The sequence below is a fragment of the Phragmites australis genome, chromosome 12, assembly GCF_958298935.1.
Source record: "Phragmites australis chromosome 12, lpPhrAust1.1, whole genome shotgun sequence".
NCBI lineage: Eukaryota > Viridiplantae > Streptophyta > Magnoliopsida > Poales > Poaceae > Phragmites > Phragmites australis.
The window spans coordinates 7,635,101-7,656,949 of record NC_084932.1 but is presented as its reverse complement, the minus strand read 5'-3'; positions in this window follow the sequence as shown (position 1 = coordinate 7,656,949).

Here is a 21,849-nt window from a genome sequence, read left to right as displayed (position 1 = left end):
TATGACAAAAAAAAATAGAAGGCTATTGCATGCCCGGCTTTATTAAGAAATCTCACAGGTTCAGATTTGATATCGGTACAGAAAACAGTAAGCGAACTGGGACAGACCAGCTTTCACACGAAAGTTCATGGGCACAATATCCTGGAACTCTTTAACAACCAAATTGTCCAGCTTAATTTTTCTGAGCAATTTTTTTTCAGGGAAAATTTTATCCGCCGCTTTCACGATGATGTCTTGGTCCGCCGGCTTCAGTAAACCCAATACGACTTCTTGGATTCCCCCAATCGCAAGTCGTGTGCATACTGCATACCTGTTTGGGGAGTTTTATATTTTTATTTTTTTTATTTCAAAGATTGTATAAATATGCTTCTATTTAATTTTTTTGTAAAAATAGGCATTTCTCTCCATTTCTCCATGCGACCTGAAAAAACGGCCCTTTTTATTGGACAATTTATTTAAAAATCATAGAAATGATGTATTCCGATGTTATCAACCTTCAAAACACTATCTAAATTGTCATAAAAAATTATAAACAAATGTGGTAGTGCATGGCATGCTACCATCTATCTCTCCATAAAATTTCAGTCAAAATATGGCATTTAAGATGAGAAAAAAAAGATAAATTTCAGCACGCTAAAATTTGTCTTTTCGTTTCTTATTGTAAAAGTTATTGTTTGAGTAATTTTGTGGAATGCAAGATTATAACATCCTTTACACTGTAAAGTTTTTTAAGAATTTGTCATGACTATTTAGATAGTGTTTTGAAGGTGAATACATTGGAATGTGGTATTTTTTTATTTTTAAATAAATTGTCCAGTGAGTGGATAGCGCCTATTTTTACAAATTTCCAAAATGAGCGTATATTGCTGCAATTTTTTAAAATAAAAAATCCTCTGGGCGTGGGATTGACACTCACACGCATAGGCTGCCGATTTTGGGCCATTTTCCCTCACCTAGTTGATTGAGATTAGAAGGCTTTTTTTTTTTGGATGGGCCGGGATCAGTAGGAATGGAGTGAGATTTCCCCGACCTACCCCACATGTCCATTTGGAGAGGGGGAAATAGCGTGTCCACGGGAGACAGGGAACTGTAACGATGCATCACCTCGCGCACCTTCAACGCCCGAATTTTTTTTATTCCTATATTTTTTGAAACCGAGTTTTGCAAATATATGTATCCATTTTGAAAAATTACAAATCTATAATCCTATCGTCCGTCCAACGAGCAACAGGTTTACGTGGCTTACCAACCTGAATAGGTACAAGTACATATCGCTCGTACAAGTACCATAATGAAAGGGTGATATGTATGCATCGTCTATTGAACGGGTGACAAGTATTGGCCTACATTTATGAACTACGAAGATTGCATAATTTCAGTAATCGAATTACTTCGAGAAATTTAAGTTATATGAAGAGAAGAGTAGAAGCCGATATTTTATTCATAAAGGTAAATGTCTATGAATAACACATAAATTGTCATACATGGTTTCAAATATTACGATGCTAGGTATAAAACATGAATTCTATTGTATGGAGCGGTGATATTTCTCTCTCTATCACGTGTCGCATTGCGCTTCTCTTCTTCTTGGCGACACAAGAGAACTTGATGCCTCTCAAGTAGTTCATCATGCCTCTGAAGTTCAACCTCCTGCCTCCTTAAAATGTCCTCCTCCCGCCTTTGAAGATCCTTAGGCTACCGCTTGCATTTCTGTTCTCACCATTGACATTCCTATTGCCGCTTCCGACATGCCTCCTACATCTGGTATGCTTCCTCCATCCTAATCTTGTACTCCCATTTTGTTTCGATTTCTTTGATCCATCTCATATTGAACAATGGTCTCATCACGTCGATCCATTGCTTGAATCAACAAAGTTTAAATTAGAAATAATTGTAAGGTGACATTAAGTAAATAGAAAACCGAGTTTGTTATTTATCTTCCTCTATCATCTATTTTTTTTATTTGGATAGGACAATTGCTTAGAGTCTTGTGTCACAATGTTGTGAATGTACCCACTATCCCAAATCCATATAGCTCATGGTTACACGTCTCCAAGATTGCTTCCTTCAAGAAATACTTAGAGACATACCTCCGAGATATCAACGAAGTCTTAGCACAAACAGCAATCACATAGGAGCACAGCTTGCGTAGCAGCTTCAGCTTGTAATAGATACAACTACAGTCTTCACTCTTAAGAACACAATTCTAAATAACTCTTTCATGATTGCCACCCTCTAACGTTTGTCCCTACATATAATTTTATATCGATGATGTGCATTCCCTATGGGCTTAACCCGGTGCATTTGTGCCTTGTTTGTCGCATGAATCATGTATTGAGTCAACTTGGACCTATATATCAAGAGAATGTCAATCATTGCTCCTGACACTATTGCAAACCAGTCCATGAAGCATTTGCACATCCCTTGCAGAATGAATTTCACAATTCCAACTAGAGGCAGTCCCCTCACACCACGCATGATCCAGTTATAAACCTATGCTAAGTTTGTCGTCATAATTCCATACATTTCCCCGTTAGTGTCATACACCTCCTTTGGATCATTCTCAATCCACTCAAAAAACGTCTTAACATATGACCCGATCCTCCTCAATCTTGGAGGATCTAGTAGGATCCTATCAAGAGCAACGGGGAGGTCCTCTTGCCTCCTCAAAGGCCTCTATGCATGCTCTTTTGTTTGTTTCATGGTTAGATCATCTAGTCTTTTCCACAGGTAGTTGAACTTCCACTATTGATTCTGACTGCACAACCTCTTAAAAGGTTCATCAGGTTCTTGCTTCTAAATTGCCTAAAAAAGTTAGCACCCAAATGCCTTATGCACCACTGGCTTTTTAAATCTTGCTAGATGGGTCTGACTTGAAGCTCAACTGAACTATTCAGCAGCTCGATGATTGCCTTCAGAATCCTTGCATGATGGTCATGTATAAGACAAACATCTGGCCAATCCCCCACAACAAAAATCCTGACATGCTCTAGGATTCAATACCAGTTGTCTGCATTCACACTCTCAACAAAGGCGATCGCCACTGATAATACTTGGTTGTTTCCATCAATCCCCATTACAGTGAGTATCTGAACCTTATACTTGCCGGTAAGAAAAATTCCGTCGATGCAAAGGATATGGCAATAATGCTAGAAAGCTCAACTACATGCTCTGAATGCAAAGCATGTGCAATGCAAGACTAACATACCATGTTCCATCACAGACGGGTAGTGCACAGTGTCAATTTAAGTACAAAGGTTCCTCTTAGCAATGGTGTCAAGCAACCGTGGGAGATTATCATATTGTAGGAACAAGATTGACGACTAGAGGAGGTGAATAGGCGTCTCAACAAATTTCTTGCGAAATCGATGGCCTTGTCCTATTTGGATCACCCAACGCATATCAAAACTCAAGCGGAAGCAAAAATTGATAGAAGTTTTAACAAGAGAAAATTGAGGCAATACGACTCTACGGATGGCATATGAACCATAGGTTCCATTTAAGATCAATCTATGTGTCTTAGCACTCAAAAGATCACAACTAGCAAAAAAATAAGAAAAGATGAATACCGAGCAACGAAATTCTCCAAGTTGATTGTCTAGAGGTAAGGAAATTCAATACTCCATCACATAAGCATGTGTATGCGAATTTTATGCCACTAGCAACAAAAAGAATGATCTTACAAGGTGCTGAAATTTTAGCCCAAAAACCAAAACAAAAATAAAAACCAAAAAGGAAAAACTTGCACACAAAGCACGAGAACCAAGAGAGGGAAACTAGAAGGAGAACAATTCAAGCATATGAAACAAAATAAACTTCATTACTCAAAGATGTCAACCCCATTTTAGATGGATTACAAAGATTTTCCTCTTAAAACTCTCACCTACTACGTAGGCTAAACACTAATCCTTCTCTCCACTAGAACCCTAGCACAATACTCTCATATGGGTGGCACAAAAGGCTCAAATGGCTAGTTCAACCTCTCCCATAGCCCTACCCCTCTATTTAGGTCTCGGCAAAAAAACCGAGACTGATAACCCAACCCAGAATACCCAAGACTGAGACCAAAATACCCGATGACTGAAATTTCGGGTACTATTTCGGGTATGGGGCCCAAATGACCGAAATTTTTTATGTTGCTTCGGTCAGGTTCCTCAGGTACCCAAAATACCCAGCCTTTTGTGCTTTTGGCCCAGGCCCAATTGCACTTGCACTGTTGCACAGTCCCTACTGCGCCCCATAGGCCCACACCCACCACCAGTCCACTACCAGACTCCACGCTAGCACCTCGCACGGTCGCACCTGCTCGGCCGGCAGCCTAACGACATAGCCTCTCGCCGCCATGCCCGTACTGGAACCCTAGGCGCCACCTGCCCACCTTCGCCCGGCGATGCGCTCCCGTCTTCCCGAGTCTCAACGACACACTGCCTCTCGTCCACCCAACGACGCAATAGTAGTAATAGTTGTAGTTGTTCAGTAGACCAATAGGCAATAGTAGTAGTTGTTCAGTAGCTCATTTTAATTTGTAGTTCAATAGTTCTATATAGGATCCATAATTGATGTTCTTATTCATTTTATTTTGTAGATGTCCTCTGATCCTGATGTTGGTATTGCAGTAGGAGATGGTGGGACTGAAGATGGTGCAGAAAAGAACAGTGAGAATGAGGTGGTTCAAATTAGTGAAGGAGAAGAGAAGGAGGGTGAAGGTGGCAATGAGAAAAATGCAAGGAAACCGATGGCTTCCCGATTAGAAATGTGGGAACATTTCATCAAGATAAAGGATGACAATGGTGTAGTGAAGAAGGGAAAGTGCAAGTATTGCCAGCGCCAAATAGCAGTTGATACAACCACCAATGGTACATCCTTAATGCGCAGGCACTTTAATACTTGCAAGCGTAACCCCCATAAGTTCAACAAGGATCCGAAGCAAGGTACTTTGCAAGCAACTCATGGACAAGGTGTTAGCACATGGAAGTTTGATCCTGAGGCGCTTAGGAAGGCTTTTGCTGAAATGGTCATAGAAGATGAACTTCCTTTTGTATTTGGTGAGAAGGCAGGATTTAAAAAGTTTATGTCTGTAGCTTGCCCACATTTCAATTCACCATCTCGAAGAATATGCACCAGGGACATTGTTAGCTCTTATTTTCAAGAAAAAGCAAAGCTGAAGCAATTTTTCAAACAGAATTGTGAAAGAGTTTGCCTAACCACTGATTGTTGGACTTCTCAACAACAAGATGGATACATGATAGTGATGGCATATTTCATTGACAATGATTGGCAGCTTCACAAGAAGGTCATTAGCTTCTTCTAGGTAAAGGGCCATAAGGGAGATGACATTGGGAGTAAATTGCATAGATGCTTGGTGGAATGGGAGTTAGATAAGGTTATGACAATCACAGTTGATAATGCTAGCTCTAATGATAGTGGTTTAACTTACCTGAAGAAGAAATTGAATAATGCAAAGACTATCATACTTGGAGGCAAGTTTCTTCATATGAGATGTGATGCACACATTGTCAATCTGATTGTTCAAGATGGTCTTAAAGAAGTGGACACTTTGGTGAAGCGTGTCTGTGGTGCTATTAGATACATCAAGAATGGAGCATCTCGGTTGGTCTAATTCAAGGAGTTTGCTGAGGAAGAGAAGGTGGACAGCAAGGCATTCTTGAACCTAGACATATGCACTAGGTGGAACTCAACATATCTTATATTGAAAGCTGCCATCACTTATGAGAAGGTGTTCGCAAGGTATTTGGATGAAGATCCGTACTATGCAATTGATTTGGATGAAGAGAACAAAGGCTTTGGGCATCTAGATGAAAGTGATTGGGAGAATGCAAAGAAGATGGTAGAATTCTTTGGTCATTTTCATGATCTCACCCTCCATGTTTCCGGTGCTCTGCATATCATAATTCACAACTTATTTTTTGAGATTGGTGAAGTCCATATCTTGATTAACAATTGGATGAGTAGTGCTGATTTTTTGCAAGCATAAATGGGCAAGAGGATGAAAGATAAATATGATAAATATTGGGGAAATTGGAATGAAAGGGATGTGAATTAGAAGGAGAAGGGGAAGGGAAAGCAGAAGGAGAATATGAACTTGCTGATTTTTGTTGGTGCAACTCTTGATCAAAGATATAAGCTATCTGAGTATACTAAGTTAGCTATTAAGGAGATGTTCGGTGACGAAATTGGACAGAAAGTTTGGGTTGCTGTTAAATCATGTGTTCATGAGTTGTTTGATCAATACAGGAACCTATATGCTCCACCAGATGCAACAACACAAGTCAGTGACTCCCAACAACCAAAGGAAGCCCAAGGAGGTATGATGAAGTCCCTAATTGCAAAAAGGTTGAGGTTGACTAGTGGTAGAAGTGGCAATACCAAATCTAAACTTGACAAGTACCTTGCTGAAGATACTGAAGACCATGACAAAAAAATTGACATTCTAACATGATGGAAGGCAAATTCATCAAGGTTGCCAATTTTGGCACACTTGACCCAAGATGTGCTAGCAATTCCTATATCGGCGGTCGCTTCAGAGTCAGCATTTAGCACAAGTGGTCGAATCCTTGATGACTTCAGGACTTCACTTACTCCATTCATGTTGCAAGCACTTGTTTGTACACAAGACTGGCTACGACAGACCACTCCCATCAATATCCAGGAGAACATGAAGCAATTAGCCGAACTAGAAAATGGTAAACAATTTGGGGTTCCATGTACTTTATGACTTTATTTCTCACTTGAAGAAATTGTTTATGTTTATTATTTTTTTTTCCCTTGCAATGGTTCCATTTCAGAGTTGATTGAAGAATATGGTGACAATGGGAAAGGTAAGAGCAAGGTTGATGGTTCCACTTCCACTTACACGTCACAATCAGAGTCATAAGCAAACAAGTCCAGCAAGCTTACACCCTCGATTTCTTGAACTTGAAGTGTAATATGTGACTATCATTTTTGTTATTGTGATATGTGACTTTGTTAGACTAAAACACTAAAATGTTATGCACTTATGGTGTCATTCTGTTCTTTAATCTTGTCTGGTGTATTTGTGTGTTGAAATATGCTGAAATACTGCTGAAATAATGTGTTGTAAGTGCTGAAATCATATGTTTTAAGTGCTGGAATGTTGCTGAAATGCTGTTGATTGTATGTGCTTGTTGCTATCATGATCGGGTATTTTGGGTACCCGAACCGAAATTTCGGGTACCCAAATTTTCGGTGACCAAATTTTTGAACCATATTTCGGGTACTAGTTTCAGAAGGAAATTCAAAAAACTCGAAATAGCCGGACCGAATTTTCGGGTATACCCAAACGCCTAGGACTACATCTATTTATATGCCTAGAAAACTTGACACAAATTTCTTAGCTTTTTCTCAAAATATCCCTCTCTTGTAGTATACTTCTACCTACCACCAAAAGTATTTTAGTCTATTTTCTTCTCCATTCATCGGACGGTCGTGACGCATTTACGACTTAGCTTCACCTCGATACAAGCTTCACGATGGTGCCACATACTCCTCCAGTTTTCCTACGGTTTTAAGGCTAAACCGTAGCACGCTTCTCAAAACGTGACTAGCCGTCACTTGCTTCCTCCTAAAGCAAGTGCTCCGATAATGACGTGTGTCCTGCTTCTTACAATCTTGACCACCGGCAAGTCTCTTCCGCTCCCGATCCCTCGGGCTGCCTTGATAATTGCACCGGCATCCCCTTCGCTTGACTTTGTCAATTTGCCATCTTCATCCTCTATTTCATACTTTGCTTAACCTTCATGCGTACAGCTAGGATCACACTTGACTCCGCCCGGCCCTCTTTGATCGTCTGGCACCAAGCACCCGCTTAGCCCCAATCACCTGCTGTCGACCGTCAAGTTGCATCCATCACCTACACACCTTGAAACAAGCAAACACATTTCTCCACACTCTAAAATATCTTCAGGTTAGCACAAAATCAAAAACTTCAGCTCAGAACACATCTTGCAGAAAACGTGAACACCGGATGTTCCGGTGTGTTCTGCTCCTGAACATCGGACCATCCGGTGAGTGTAACACTATCTATTCGAGAAAAACTTCCGGTGATCTCATATCCATCACCGAATAATTTGGTGTGTGCCAATCCACCGAACCACCCTTCTGCAACCTCTCTGCAATAAAAGGTCCAGTGCATTCTCCGGTGTTCACAATCTCAGCACCGGACTATCCGGCGTACATAATCAAACTTGGTGCCAAAAATCTCCTATCTGTAGAAAATACTCTGGCGCTCTCAAAGTTCATCACCGGAGCATCCGGTGTTTGCTTTCATTTCTAGTTCAGCACTGAAAATACTCTGGTGATACCCTCCGGTGTAGTCACCACATTTACCAGATCTTCTGGTGCATTAATCTCCAAGTTCGCATGAAAAAATTCACTCTCCAAGAAATAGTCCGATGAGTACACACTGCCCATATCGAAACTTCTGGTGAACACCGGAACATCCGATGCTCACACTAGAACTTCCGGTGTGTGTAATTTTTCTACATACAGAGAAGAATTCACCAATTCAAATACCACCAACTCGAGTTAGATATGAACAAGAACAAGCATCCACAACACATGCTAACCAAGTTCTAGACACATCAACTGTTGTCAATGCCTCATCGCATGCAAACCAAGGCAGTTCTCCACTTGGTTTCTCAATCTCCCCCTTGATGAGTGCATTGATAACCCTCAAATCACAAAGATTTGGAATATAAGAAGTGAAGCACATCTAAATGACCAAAAACTTGAGAAAGAGTAAACACAAATCACTTAGCATAAGACAGATTGCAAAAGGCCGAAGATAGGCAAGACAAGCCAAAACCTCAAAAGATCAAAAAAAAAAAGCTCAAAAGCATAAAAACAAATGCTCCCCATTGATGAATGCACATTTTCAGTTTTCTTTGAGATTTATTGCAAATTTTCTCATTTCTCCTCCTTTGTGCATATGCTCCCCCCTTTGGTAATGCAAACATTAAAGACAAAACATTATGCAATGTATGAACATGCAATCCTAGTGAGCTTTCACAAGATATCACAAAGCATTTGTAAGTGCTAGAAATGTCAAAAGGGCTCCAGAAAGAAGAGGATGCAGCTCACAATTGCACAGAGGCTCAAAAAGAGACAGTGATACAAGAACATGAAGCTTGACAAGCTAAACCTAAAGAGTTGGTTAGTGCATTTAATTTCACATAGCCAAATCATGTGCAAGGTGACTACCACATAAGCATCCACTCGTGCCGAGGAAATATAAGCATTAAGAAGTAGCCAACATCAATCTCAAACTAGGCAAATAAGTATTCATGACAGTAGGCTTTGCAAACGCTCACATATGAAACTAAGACTTAGTTAAATCAAGTGATTAAAACAAAAAATTGATCATTTATGCACATTTCTTTCATTTTATTTATCCTCAATTTGACTCTTATCCAAACAAAGTGTCGCGCGACCGGGTACAGCAAACACCTTGAGACTTCAAGACAACCGTATTGGATCATATTTGAGCACAAGATACTTGAATTCACCAAAATATTCACATTTTCACAGCGAAACAAGTTTTCACATGATCAAATTAAGTAGTGCCTTTGCGACACAAGGAACACATGTTCCCCTAAGGTTCTATCATGAGCTAGATATTTGACAAAGATAGAAAATATAGTGCAATGTTTCCCAATCCACAATCTTGAATCAAGAAGCCTAGAGCAAGATATCTATCAAGCTAGCCTTAACACAAGTATTGACTAAGACAAAGCAATTATGAATATGGTGATAAAGAATGTAGTATTTCATAGTCTACATGATTCATAAAATTGCTAAATTTAATCTTAAGGAAACCTAACTTGCTTGAAATGTATCATGTCAAAGCATCAAGAAGAGCCTAAGATTAAAAGATTGCTCTACACAATTACTCAACTTAGTCCAAATTCAAGTCTAGCAATCAAAAATGCTAAAGACATACAAGTCAAAGCTCAACTACTATGATTATCTTACATAATAAAATATAATACAAATACAACAAAAGTAAAATAGAGTATATACAAAGGACAACTCTCTCTCACATAATACCATAGGGATGGTACACACCAAGCTCTCATCTCAAATAGGAAAATTTTGTAGCATCTAGAGGCTTGGTGAATATATCAGCTAGCTGGTGTTGGGTATCTATATAGCTCAACTCAATATCTCCCTTCTTATTGTGGTCTCTTAGAAAGTGGAATCTCATATCTATGTATTTGGTTTTGGAGTGTTGAACTGGGTTGTTGGCTAAGCTTATGGCACTAGTGTTGTCACACAAAAGTGGCACACTCTTAAAATTTAACCAAAAATCTCTTAAAGTAGCAACCATCCACAAAATCTGTGAGCAACAGCTAGTAGTAGCTACATATTCAGCTTCAGCAGTAGACTACACAACGCTAGATTGTTTGCGAGAAGACTAACACACAAGAGAAGTACCCAAGAAGTGATAAGCACCAAATGTACTTTTTCTGTCAATTCTACAACCAACAAAATCTGCATCCGAGAAACCTCGAAGAGAAAGCGAAGAGGAAGCAGAAAACCAAAGCCCATACTCGAGAGTGTGCTTGAGCTAACTCTGAATGCGTTTCATCGCTTGGCGGTGAGACATCCATGGTGAAGCCTGGAAGCAAGCACATAAGCAGACGACGAAGTCGATATTGGGTCTTGTCATCGTTAAGTAGAAGAGAGAGCCGATCATGCTCCTATACTCCCATTGGTCCACCTCCTCTCTATCTTCATTTGGATCAAGCACGGTCGAGGTAGCCATCGGTGTTGACAGGGGCTTCAGACCACTCATGTCGAACTTCTTCAGTAAATCTTTGATGTACTTAGTCTGGTGGAAAAATATACCTTAATTGCATTGCTTGATTTGCAGCCCAAGAAAAAAGTTAAGCTCACCCATCATCGACATCTCAAACTTTCTGCTCATAGTTTCTGCAAACTTTGCAACAACTGCATGAGAAGAGCCACCAAAAATGATATCATCCATATATATATAAATAAGTAAGAAATCATTGTCATGCCTGAGAGTGAACAAAGTTTTATTAGCTAACCCCATCACATATCCATGCTCTAGCAAGAAAGACCTAAGCCTATCATACCAAGCTTTATGTGCCTGTTTAAACCCATACAAAGTCTTTCTAAGCTTGTAAACTCCATTTGGGTATTTGTGGTGCTCAAAGCCTAGGGGTTGCCTAACATAGACCTCTTCCTAAATGAAACTATTTAGAAAAGCACTCTTGACATTCATTTGATACAAATTAAAACCCTTGGATGTCGCGAATGCAAGAAGGATCCTAATAGCTTCTAGCCTAACTACGGGTGCAAAGGTCTCTCCAAAGTCTATCCCCTCAACATGAGTAAAACCTTCAACCACTAGTCTAGCCTTATTTCTCACTACAGACCCATCCTCCCCCTGTTTGTTTTTGAAAACCCATTTGTGCCTATAGTGTGCACAATAGGGGGTGGCTCTACAAGGACACAAGCTTGGTTTCTCTCAAAATTTTCAAGCTCTTCATGCATGACATTGACCCAACTCGAATTAGATAAATCATGTCTAACATCATGGGGCTCAAAAGAAGCAACGAATGCAGGATCAGTAAAATGAGCATAAAAAGCGGTCTTGGACCTCGTTACCCTCTCATCAGGATCTCCGATCATCATGTGTGGAGTGTGTCACCGCTGAATGTGTTGAGGGGCCTCACGCCTAGAGGTGAACTCCCCTTCAACCTATGCTGGTGTAGCCTCGAGAGCAGCTGAAGTGGAAGTAGACGCTATAGAACCCTTTGCTAGAGTAGTAGAAGCAAGTGCCAGCTCAGAAGCAGCTGTGATCGAGGGAAGTAGTGAATCATCCTCGTCCTCACCGAGAGCTGAAAAGTTGTCATCTACAGAGATGCACTCACTCATATCCTGATCATCTGCATACTCAAAGATAGAACTAGCGTTGGGGGTTGATTCATCAAAGGTCACATCACAGGACTCTATGATGGTGTTAGTGTCAAGATTAAAGATCCTATAAGAATTACCATAAAGAGAAAACCCCAGGAAAATGCCATCGAAAGAACGTGACTCAAACTTGTCAAGGTTGCCACGCTTTAGGATGAAATAACGACAACCGAAAACTCTCAAATGTGAAACCTTCGGCTTCCTCACAAAGCGCAACTCATAAGAAGTCAAATTCAAGATCAAGCGCAAGAAAATCCGATTGAAGATGTAGCATACTGTGCTAATGGCCTTAGCTCAAAACCTCCTAGGAGTCCTATGCTCATCGAGCATCGTCCTAGCCATCTCCATCAAAGTGTGATTCTTCCTCTCAACCACGCCATTCTGCTGAGGAACGCGTGTGGTAGAAAATTGATGCTCAATGCTATGATAAAAGATAGAAAGCATTAAAGAGATAGTTTTTGAACTTGGTACCATTATCACTACAAATTTCTTTCAATGCAACAGGGAGTTCCTTGAACAACCTCAAAGCTAAGCTCCAAAAGTGTGAGAATACTTCATACTTGCTCACAAGAAAGAAGACTCAAGAGTAGCGAGAGAAGTCATCAACAATGACAAGAACATACCACTTTCTGCCCGTCGAACGAACTCGAGAAGGACCAACAGTGTCCATATAGAGAACTTCCTCTGGTCATTTAGTCATCACTAGATTGACTAGTAGGTGGGCGGCAGCAACTATCTTGCCATGCTGACAAGGAGCACAAACAAGATTCTTCTCAAAATTGAGCTAGGGCAATCCTCGGATCAAGCCTAGTGCACTAAAACGAGTAAGAAAATTAAAGCTCATATGCCATAGTCTCCTATGCCACATCCAAAGCTTGGAAGAAAGTTGAGCAATCAAGCAACAAAAAGAACCAAGAGACTTAGAAAAATCAGCTACAAAAATTCTCCCAACTCGAGAAATCTTGCAAATCAAAGCACCAGAAGAATAGAAAACTCGAGAAGTTGCAAGCACTTCCAAGTCCTCATCTAACAACTGAGATACAGAGAGAAGGTTGTATCCCATATGCTCCACCAAAGCTACATCTTTAAGAATGAAACTCTCATTCACCCTTACCATACCTTTGGCTTTCACCCTTTCTTTTCGATCATCCCCGAATGTGATATACTCATATCGCTTCACGGGGGTGAGGCTAGATAACCATGATGAATCTCCAGTCCTATGGTGCGAACAATCGAAGTCAAAGAGCCACTTGTTCTCAAGGACTCCGCTTGCCACCTACATATGAGAAGAATAATAAGTGGATAGCTCAGTAATGGGATTAGTCAAAAACCTCTTGGGAATCCAGTATTGGATCATCCGCCCTAAAGTGGTAAAAGTAGGTGCAGATAAAATAGTTCTAGTACGCTAAGGACGAGTACCACGATGAGGAAAATGTGGTTCGCTAAAGCGCTGAGACTCAAAGCCTCTTACACGTGGACCAAAACTATGAGTCATGGCAAAATCCACGTCTGGCAACACCTTTAGGAAGAGACTGAGAAGCGCTAGGAACTCGTGAGTGGAAGCGAGGAAAATGCTCATGTACACCAACAGAGGGGCGGTACATGTCCCGAGTGCTCCACTCCCTCTCACGCCGCTCATCTCTCCTACAGCGAAAGTAAAACCCAACCAAGTGATCCTCTCTCTAGCAGTAGGTGCAGTGGTAGCGTCTCTCGGGAACTTGTCTGCCGGTCACTCGGGGTTCTCTCATAGGCTCTCTCATCTTAGTCTGTGGAGATCTCTTAGGTTATGGTGTGGGTTTCTTCTTTGTGGGTTGAGGAATATATTTCTTGATGGATTGTGGTATGACATTGATTTTGGAATTCTCAGCTTCTAGGGTAGTAGGTGTAGTGAACACAGTCTTACTCTTCCACTTTAAGCCACCATCTCAAAACCCAACCCAAGAGCCAAACCCGTCATGTTAGCACATATCTTGGTCTTAGCCAAGATCAAATTCATTTTCCCTTTGCCCTGTAAGCACTCCTCCACCAGAGGAATGAGGTACTCATTCTCAGTCAAAATCTTTTGAACTTGCCCTCTAACCAAGCTGAGTTTGTCTAAAAAGATGGTGCAGATGGAATAATTTGGCTACACATCCTTAGAACTCCCAACGCTCTCCAATCTAGACTCCATCTCCTTCAAGCACTTGTCTTTTAGTTCAACATCCTTTGCAAGCAAAAGGCAATTCTTACAAGCATCTAAGAGAGTAGACCTAGACTCCTCCTCAAGAAGCTTCTTCTCGGCACTCTCAAGCCGACTGGTGACTTGAGCATGCATATTACAAAGCATGGTTAGTTCAGCCATGACAATCAATCAACTCTCACACTCCTCAACATTAGGCCTAGACCTAAGCAATGCAATTTTAGTAGACATAGACTCATACTTAGGCCTAAGATCCTTCAACTCACACACAACTTTCTTAAGTAACCTATCCTGGCTAACAAGAGGATCACTCAAGGTATCAACTTGGATGGAAAGCTAGTCATAGGACGGCAATACCTCGGAAGGATGCGGTTCGAGGTTGCTATTGTCGTTGTTGTCGTCCGCCATGATGCAGAGACAAGTGAAGTCCTTGGCCTTCTTCTTGTTCTTTGCTTACGGTTCATCCTCCTTCGAGCTCTTCGTGTCATTTGAAGAAGTGTCGATGTCACTGAGAGACACCACGAACGCCCTAGAAGCTGTCTTGACTGCCTTGTTGGCCATCTTGTCATGGTTCCTCTTGAAGAAGGGTTTCTTGTTCTTCTTCTTGTGCTTGTTGTAGTCGTGGTCGTCGTCCTCCCTCTTCTTGAGCTTGGAGAAGTCCGCCTTGAAGTGGGTAGTGTCACCACACTCAAAGCAGGCACGAGAACCACCCCTCCTCTGGTCTCGATGATTGTTGTAGAAGCGCGTGAACTTCTTCATGACCAGTGCAAGGACCTCATCATCCAACGCGTTTACCTACTCCTCTGTGACAGAAATCAAGGAAGACAAAGCAAATCCACTCGATAAAGTATTAGCACAAGAAAAGCTAGCTACGGACTGATTGCCACCACCAGATCTGGAAACCAACGCTATGTTCTGAGATAGGGGATTTTTGAGACCGATCCGAGCTGCCTTGGCTATCTCGGTGTATTTGAGCTTGCTAAAGAGCTCATCACAAGTCAATGTGTCATAACTAGGACACTCTTCAATGCTCGAGATCTTCATTTCCCATATACTACGGTCAAGAGCATAGAGAAGGTTAATCGCTCTATCGTGGTCAGAATAGGGCAAAACACCAGTTGATCGAAGATTGCTGTCACACCCGTTTTTAAGACCAAACTGAATGTAAACTACATGTATGCCAGGATCAAGTTACATACACGTAGTGACATCATAAGTGAGTAGCAGACACAATATCCATTATTACATTGTTACTTTACATCAATGACCCAAGGGTCTAAAAGAAGATTACAAAGCAGTAAAAATAAACTTAGCACAGTGCCTAACTCCACAGGCAATCGACCGAAAAGTCGTCTGCCTAGAACTCAGCGCCATCTTCTAGGAAGTCCTCGTAGTCTTCACGTTCTGAGCAGCAACAAGATTATGGGGAAGAGAGCAAGCATGAGTATATGGAATACTCAGCAAGTGTGGGAAAAATATGACATGTGGGCCAAAAGTCAAGATAGGCTTAACTCAAGGGTTTATTTGCATAAACGCTATTTAGTAGTAAAACAATTATAAAGCAACCTATTTCTATGTGAATGATTTTTTAAGACAAGAGCCAAGGTTTTGACTACCTTGCTCCACAACCAAGGTTCCAACCACCTCTAAATAAAGCTAACTGGAATCACAGTTCCTAGCACTGTGATCCACCAGATCCAACCCAAAACCAACTCGAGAACCACCCAACTAATCATGTGAGGAGTCCATGTCGCTCATGACCGTGAGCACGGTTGATATATCAATTTTCACTTTGCAGAGATCGTACACTTTACCCACAAGATGTGTCCTCCTTTTTGCCTATGTCGATCAAACACTTACACACTTCCGAGGTGTTCGGCCAGGATTCCACTGCAAAGACTTTCCAACGCCTCTCTCAGCACGTGTTGATCCTCTGAGGTTTCACCGCCATACATAAGTGGAGTACACTCTCCACCCCAGAAGCCCCTTCTTGCACCTTGCGGTTCCAGGAATTACACCCTTCCATCCCCGTACCACCAAATGATCTTCACCATGCTGAGAGGATAGCGAATTACTCGGCTAGGTCCGTCCCATACCAGGCTTGTGGTTGTACTATTTTCATGAGTGGTCGCTCCACAAATCGGTCCTTAACATGGTTTGGGAAAGACCACCATCAACCCAACAATAGGGTAATAACCAATTATCCGAAAGCTAACAATTTTGCCTGGAACACGTCCACAGGCCAACCAACATGCCAACTTGCCCAAACCCTACTTTCCAGGTCTAAGCATTTTACCAAAGTTCATCATTATTAACCAAAACATATTTTCCTATGCGACCCAAGAGTAAGCACAGCTAAGCATTTTCTACCCAGAACATGACAACCACACTCCAGCTACAAGGAAGGTTGTGGAAAACTGGTAAACCCTAACCATAGGATAACACATATTTGACAAGCACGCAAATTATAAAACAAATATTTTTCAAAAGTAGGTGCAACATGTTCAAGGACACTTGCCTTCTCCGTTGAGTTGCTCGAAATTCTCAAAGTCTTGATCCTGGATACTCTCGAACGCCTCCGAAACAAACTCCTCTACAAGCAAGCAAACACGCACCACTAAGAACAAACACTAAGGAAAGCAAACACATAAAACAAACAATAGAATAAGCTAGAGCACGATTTCAGGAAGATTTGGGTGCAAGAACCGCCAAAATCGAAGCAACGAAGCGAAAACTACAGCTAAATGAATTTCTAAGCGACTAAAAAAACAAAAACTATTTTCTGGAATTAAACCTAATTTTTAAAAAGCCTAAAATATTTATTTAAAATTTTGTAGGATTATTTTATAGCATAGAACTAATTAAAGCAATTTTATGAAATTTATTTGCATTTTTGGAAATATAAATAATTTTTATATGCATCAAAACAAATTAAAAACATTTATTTTATCAAAGAATTCATTTTTAAACATTATCAGAATTAATATATATTTTCCAAACTATTTTCCAAAACAAAAATATTTATTCTAACCTTAAAAGTATTTTTTTGAAATAAAACAGAATTGAAGACCTATTAAAAACATATTAAAACAATTATATAAAGCATTTTCTATTTTCTGAAATTTTTCTAATAAAGAAAACCTATTTTCGGAATATTTGAATTATCGAGAATTATTCTTCTAAAGGAAACTCAGATTTACTGCGCAATCGCTGACGTCATTGCTGATCGGGCTACTGACTCGACTCAGAAGTGCTGACCGGACTCGCCACGTCGAACATAAGTGCACACGTGGCTGTTGACCAGGCTATGCTGACTCGACACGAAACTAATTAAATCCTATGCGCATGATTTCAATTGGACAGCCGACATCATCTAACACGAAGGGGTATCTACCATCTAATCTATGCCATACATCTAAGATCGGACAGTGGGGGAGCGCCCTACCTCAGCTCCGGCGTGGGAAGTCGACGGCGACGAGCGGGTGCGGCGAGAGAACGGCCAGAGACAGACAGAGATGAAGCTGCGGTGGTCGGGAGACGATGGTGAATGGCGGAGCACGACCGGAAGGCGACGTTGAGCTCGTTTGACGGGTCGCGGCATGTCGGGGAAGACCGGAGCAGCTCGGCCATGGCAGGCTTCAATGGCGTACGTTCGGTGACGATGGAAGCTCGGTGTGCTGGTTGGAACTCGACGGCGAACGGTCGCAGATGACGACGTGTGGACGGAGAACACCAACATGCACTCGGACGGCGCCTGGGAGGCTTGGAGAGGCCCGGTGACGACGGTGTGATGCGGTGAAGCTTCGGTGAAGGCGCAGGAGCTCACGAGTGGAGAAAAGTCGATGAGGTTTGAGGGCTTGGGTGCGTTGGAGTGCAAAGAAGCTTGGTTGAGGAGTGAATCGAGGTTTTAAAGAGGGAGGAGGGTGAATCGGGCTAGACAGCGGGGATTGATGGCAGCGACGGAAATTTGGGTTCGGTTTCCATACACCTCGTTCACTTTCCTTCGCGATTGATCTCATCTTGATGGTGGTCTTCAACGCGAACTTCAGTTACCAAATGAATGTGGCCTCCTTCCTTTACTCGAGCGTGAAATCAACGGATTTCAAATGGGTAGGCTATGAAGATGGAGAGAGGATTCGGGAGGAGAGGGAAGGAGCTAACAGGTGGGACCCATGAGACAAAGAGAGAACACAGAGAGAGATCAGATGGAAGGTAGAAAACAGGTGTGACAATTGCTAACAATCCCATCAAAGCGAGCAAACAACGCATCCAAAGACTTTACGAGGCCTTGCACAAACATTTGGTATTCTTGGTTGTATGTGCTTTGGTGTCTGGTCCTAATCTTATGAGTGCCTTCATGAAAGACACTTAGAGTATTCCAAATCTCCTGGGCAGTACGGAGGTGTTGAACCCTGTCAAACTTATTCCGACTCGGGCTAGTGAAGAAAATATTTCTGGCCTCATACTATTCGCTTTGAACTTGAGTCGTGCGAGCAGCAATGATCTCGTAGTTGGAATCAATTACTTCCCATATTACACTTCCTTAGCTTAAAAGATAAGACTCCATGTGCACCTTTTAGTATGAAAAATCACGGCCATCAAACAGCGGAATCTTTCCACTTCTTTCCATATCACCTACGGATCACAAAGCCAGTTAAGGTCAACAAGTGACCAAACCGGCTCTGATACCAATTGTAGGAACGAGATTGGTGACTAAAGGGGGATGAATAGGTGTCTCAACAAATTTCTTATGAAATCGATGGCCTTCTCCTATTTGGATCACCCAACGTACCTCAAAACTCAAGCGGAAGCAAAAAATTGAGGGAAGTTTTAACAAAAGAAAATCGAGACAACACGACTCTATAGATGGTATTTGAACCATAGGTTCTATTTAAGATCAATTCATGTGTCTTAGCACTCGAAAAATCACAACTAGCAAAGAAACAAGAAAAGATGAACACCGAGTAACAAAACTCTTCAACTGTTATGAATGCCTCATCACATGCAAACTAAGGCACTTCTTCACTTGGTTTCTCACATATGATGCTTCATATGTCCTGAACTTCATCTTAATTGCCTTTTCTTTGCTCCCCAAACCGTAGCTAATGGTGTACCGATACTCCTCCTAACTGCCCTAATTATGGATCTAGGTTCAAAGTTTAGGTTATTCACAATCTGAACGTACATGACATTAGCAACAAAACTTGATTATAGGTTCCTATGGTGCTTCTCCAGTTCGTCCAACTGACAAGTGTGGTCCACCACTATCGAGCACTCTCAATATCCAACCCACTTTCCCTTGAAGTAGTGCACCTGCCAATCCTCATTCACGCACTTCTAGTCATACTCCTTCCTGATAGACTTACAACAGTGTACTACCTCTAAAGAGATATTGCACATTGAACCACATTATCCTAGACAGGAGGGATGCCATGGTATTTAGCCCCAATACACACCTCGTTCTGACTATACTCCCACAGCACATGTTAACCTTCATTCACTACTAGGTTTGCAAAATCAGAATTGTTCCAGTCCACAAGGACATAAACACCATCCTCATCGTCTGAGATGCCATCTTCAGGAGCTTCCTCGTATTCCTGATCCACCCGCTCCATCTGTTCAATTAAACCAGGGATGAGTTCCCTCTCGTCAGCCTCACCTGTTGGTTCCATCAGATCGGTCGAGAACTACCCAACATTCCAGTCTTGCACCTCGTGTACCACCATTTTGACATCCTCCTCCATAGTAACTCTAGCCTACAACTCCCTAACTTACTCATTGTACCTTCATTGAACAAGCAATATAGGTAGTCAACCTCTCTTAGTTGCATGCTCTAGGTACCCTCTCTAACCTGAGGTACTAGTTATTTAGAATAGATCCCAGTAAACACCTTCACTTTCATGGTTTACTTCAACACTAATGGTCAGCTCATGTTGTTCGGGATCTAGTCTGAAACTCCACATTAATCAGTCGTACAATGCCATAAAAATCTTTTTTTCATTGGTCTATATACCCTTGTCCATTATGTAAAACCCCGACAGATCTACCCTGGACAGAACATAAACAATCATCCCTTCTTCATACAAAATATTGAAATATGACTAATCTGACATACTTGTCCACGATTGAAAAAAAAACTATATAATTATTTTGACTTAAAATAATTATATGTGCTAGATCTATAACAACAGAATATAATAAAACAAATATCTAATGTTACTCTATGTTGCTCTAGAAACCTAGATCTAATAACAGTATAATTATCTAAAAAACCTAGATCTAACAGTTACTCTATATTGCTCTAAAAACCTAGATCTAATAACAATATAACTATCCCTAAATTAGATCTACTAACATTGCTCTAATATCACTAAATCCTATATCTAATACCTAAACTATGTCCGAAACTAGATCTGATAGCTAACTTCATTGATTTGAAAAAAAAATACTAAAGTTACGATATTTACGTCTAGCATGAATGGATTCCAACAGGGCTTTGCCGCTCTCCTCTCCCTCGCCTCCACTCCTCTCTCTCTCTTGCGTCGGTGTCCTCAGTTTCAAATGAGCACCATGGAGCGTGGGGAGGCCAACACGGTCATTTATACTGAAAAGTTGTTGCCCATTGGAAGGAGACAGCTTTTCAATGGGTTTTATGGTGTCGTGTGACCATTATCGTCCTTCCAATAGATAATACCTTGATAGCATTCAACGTGGATATTGCCGTAGCCCTCTGACTAGCGACTTCTGCCACCACCAATTGCCACGTGTCCGCCACTAAGGCCGCCTAGCTGACCACCTCCATGCTTCCTCTATCTCGTGCACAAATTTGCATCAGTTTGCCCTTTTCTTTTTTGGCTTGTTTTTTTCCATCCCTAATTATCTTAATCAATATGAGGGAAGCTACACGGTCGTCATGGGATCGAGCCTTTTATATTATTTATTTCTTTTGAGTATTTAACAGAGTTGAGTTGATATGGATTTTTCCCCTTTTACTCATCCAAATGCAGACATGAGGTACTTCCCCATCGGCTGACCAGAATGGGAAGAAAATCGCCGATCAGAACGGATCGTCGGGGACTCCACGGCTGGTCGGAGTGCGGCTACGGGCGTGAAGGAGAAGGATGAAGTCGCGACGTATTGCATCTACACAGGAGCTATCTGTAAAGAGTATACAGTGGGAAGGTCATCTGATATCGGAATGATGGATGTGGATCCGGTGGCTAACACCATCTTCAATCATATTCTCTTCATTTTGTTTCCTTCCCTATTCTTATTTTCTTTATTTTCTCTTATCTTCAACAGCTTTCTTTTGAGAGGAATCGTAAATGGAAAAAAGAAGAATCATATTCTGAAAGGAATGATCTTGAGAATCTCATCCCGAATGGAACCGTGAAGGAAAACCGTTGGAACGTTGAAAAGAACAAAAATCTCGTTGTGAATAGATTCTAAGCATTGAAAAAAAATCGTTGAAGATGATCTAATAACTAGATTTTACACGATTGCACGGTGAAATCGGTTAACGGACAAAATTTCACCTCTTCTAGTAGTAAAGGCAGGATATTGTCGTCTGTCGAAAACCGGAATTTCACTCCCGATGGCCAAACAAAGCCCTACTCGGGGAGGTGGGAAATCGTCCCCAGGCCCCGGAGCTGATGATACACGGGCAAGTTGTTGAGCCTCTCCGAACG